Genomic DNA, 3,910 nt, shown 5'->3' on the forward strand with positions numbered 1-3,910 from the left:
ACTAAAAAGACAGTGGTGTGATGAATGGCAGGACAAGAGATAAAGACTTTGTATAAAAGATATGGCCTATTTGTATCATATTGAATTTATGATGTCTGTGAGACATTTGAGTAAGAGATGCCCCACATACAGTAAGAAATGTGGGATTGATAGTGGAAAAATATTTTAAATCTCTCAATCATTGGATTAAAGGTGATGGCCAAAAACTGCTTCTAGTCTAATACCTAGCTGATAACTGACACTTAGTAACTATTGATTGACTATTGAATGAAGAGAATGAGATTAATGAAGACAGAAAAGTGAGTTCATTATAGGTCCTCAGGTAAAGAAAAAAGAATGAGTAGTTAGAAAGGTCAGAGAAAATTAGTAGACTACAATACCCCAGCAAGTAAAAAGGTGAGAAATTTTCCAGAAGACTATGGTGGGCAACAACAACAAATTATGCACAAATTTATAGGGCAATAAGGAATTTGCATTTGGAAATCATGGGGATTTCATAGAGAAGTATTTTAGTTGAGAGGTAAATGTAGAACGTAGACTGAAAAATGTAAAGAAAAGATGGATATTCTATTTATTAACAAATTCTTATTAGATGAATGATTTGAAACTTGCTTTGGATTATTTTGGGTCTTTTCCTGGAAGACTGAGTCAGTCTAGAGTAATGGATAGTATATTAGGATTAGTTGAAGGTCAGAAGGTTCAACAGGTTTAAATATTGACTCCTGTCTTTATATAGTTGTGTGATCTTAGGTGAAGTGATCCAATCTCTTAAAGCTTCAGTTTTTTCATCTATAAAAAGTATAGGATGATACAGTATCATGCAAGCAAAGCACTTAGCTCACTGTCAGGCACATAGTAATCTTTTAAGTGAGCTATTATTATTACCTAGTCGTAATAATAAGATAAATGTGTGGTGTTATTAATCCCAGGAAACTAAGAATTTATTTAATAGGTTTTTCTTTTGAATTATTTCCCTCCTCATCTGGAGTGATAAAACTCAAATTAGTTCATTTTCAAGGAAGTAATAATAGCAAGATTACTTAACCTTTCTAATTTCACACTCCTCAACTGCAAATGAAAATAATCATACCAATACCAGAGGTTTTCAGTGAGAATCAAATTAGAGAATGAAAGTAAAAATGCTTTGTCAATTATAATAAAATAAAAAGATTAGATATTATCCTCATTTTTTTATTTTTTAAACATATTTTTATTGATTCCAGAGAGGAAGGGAGAAGGAGAGATAGAAACATCAAGGACAAGAGAGAATCATTGATCGACTGCCTCCTGCATGCCCAACACTGGGGATTGAGCCAGGAACCCTGACATGTGCCCTGACTAGGTATTAAACCTTGACCTCCTGGTTCATAGGTCAAAGCTCAAGTACCAAGACACACCAGCTGGGGTCATTATTAATTAATGTAACTGATCTATTGATTTTAAAGAGTACAATGTTAGGTTTATATCTTCAGTTTGACTTTTGTCTAATGGAAATTCAGTACATTAATAATATAGATCTTTCATTTGAAGACAGCTTTTCAAAGTGTTTTTATATTTATCTTTATATATAAACCAGAGGCCCAGTGCATGAATTTGTGCACCAGTGGGGTCCCACGGCCTGGACTGCGGAAATTGGGCCAAAACCGGCTCTCCCACATCCCCTGAGGGGTCTCGGATTGCTAGAGGGCACAGGCCAGGCCGAGGGATCCCACTGGTGCATGATTGGGGCTGGGGAGGGACACAGGATGTTGGCCAGCTGGGGAGGGACTGCGGGAGGTTTTCAGGGTATGTCCGGCCCATCTTGCTCAGTCCCAATTGGCCAGACCCCAGCAGCAAGCTAACCTACCAGTGGAGCATCTGCCCCCTGGTGGTCAGTGCATGTCATAGCAACTGGTCAGCCAGTCAACAGTCTTCCCCCTGGTGGTTAGTGCATGTCATAGTGAGTGGTTGAGTGGATTTAGCATATCATTAGCATATTATGACCGGACGACTGGCCAGTAGCTATGACACACACTGACCACCAGGGAGCAGACACTCAATGCAGGAGCTCCCTCCTGGTGGTCAATGTGCTTCCATAGCCAACCTCCCATGGCTGGCCAATCGCCTGCGGTCCCCACCGCCCCCCCCATGGCCAGCCAGACCCCTTTGGCTCAATCAATCAGGACTGGGCGAGACAACCCCGGTTGGCCCCGATTGCCGGTCAGGCAGAGGGACCCTACCGGTACACAAATTTGTGCACTGGGCCTCTTATCTTATAAGATTCTCACAAAGCTCTGTAAGGAATTCACAATTGTATTAGAGACGATCAAATTGACTTTTCAGTATGCACAGTGTCTTCTTAACTATGTGTATCTTCTTTTGGTTTGTACTGTATATATAAAGTAATAGGATCCAATAATTGATTACAAAGTTATTCAACTTATTGCTTCCATGTATCATTCCAGATAATAGCTAACTCTAATGGCAATATCCAGAAAGGTAGGTTCTAAAGTTTGTAATACACTCAATTAATATGTTTACATATGAAAGAGATCATGGTAACATGGTTCAGAATGTTATAACTCTTATAATCAAATGACTAAACTCATTGCATTAAATTGAAGTGATTGTTTTCTTGATCATTGGATAAAAATGTATTGAATCTTATGCTCTGTATTTCGGCTTATTTACTACAGGAGATACAGCACCAGAATTGAATATTTGCCCTCACTGACTCTTTTCTAAACGTTTAATTATTTTCACTATTTCTTTTTTATTCTCTCTGTGATCTATAGGAATTTCCGGGTCTAAACCTGCAACATAATGAAGTACGGAATACAGTAAGATGACAAACACATGGTTCTTCAACCTGACTATTATCTGTATAATTCTGTGAATGTGTACGGACTTTTTATAGTAGCTATGTGAGAATAAAAGGGAAAATAGAATTTTCCATGTTTATATAATAGAATAAAGTAGCTGTTCTTATTGAAAGTGTTTTTCAAGATCTTGGATACATTACCCAAATACTTTTACTTTTTCCACGGTATGAGTTTTGTATCAAAACTTTGCTAATGGTAAAACTTTTTTCCTCACTGACTTTTATTTTCTAAACTTTTAAATGTTTTCACTATTTCTCTTTTTATAATTTTTTAAAATTGATTTCAAAGAGGAAGGGAAAGGGAGATAGAAACATTGATGAGAATCATTGATCAGCTGCCTCCTGCACACCCCTACTGGGGATCGAGCCTGCAACATGGGCATGTGCCCTTGACCGTAATCGCACCCAGAACCCTTCAGTCCACAGGTCAACGCTCTATCCACTGAACCAAACTGGCTAGGGCACATTCTTCTTTCTTCCCTTAATTTTATCCAGTGGGCCAAGATTTATGTAAGAAATACTGAAGAAGCTACTTCCTCAATTTTAAGAATGTATTAGAAATCTAAGTTGTCTTCATCAATTTGCAAATGTACTCTGATAAACAATTCAAAATTTATCAAACTTGTATCTCTGGATATGCTTTGTTTCCTAGAAGATAATTTTTATAATGACAAAGAGGGTTGGGAGGAGACATGGGTAAAACAAATGAAATCAGAGTGGGGAGTGAGTTGAGAGAAAGGGCCTGAGCCATGAACCAGATCACAGATGAAGGAATCTCAAATACTACTTGCTCCATAGTAGTATCTCTTGTTGAGAAAAAGGTCCTAATTATGACTGTAAAGTATATATTTCAGAGAGGAAGGTAGAGAGAGATAGTAACATCACTGCCTCCTGCACACCCCCTACTGGGAAGACTGAGCCGCAACATGGGCATGTGCCCAGACCGGGAAGCGAATCATGACCTCTTGATTCATATAGATCAACACTCAACCACTAAGCCTAATTATGACATTTTTATGACCATCTCTCCCACCACATACCACAGCCACA

This window comes from Myotis davidii, unplaced genomic scaffold (genome assembly GCF_000327345.1).
Source record: "Myotis davidii unplaced genomic scaffold, ASM32734v1 scaffold218, whole genome shotgun sequence".
In the NCBI taxonomy this organism is placed as follows: domain Eukaryota; kingdom Metazoa; phylum Chordata; class Mammalia; order Chiroptera; family Vespertilionidae; genus Myotis; species Myotis davidii.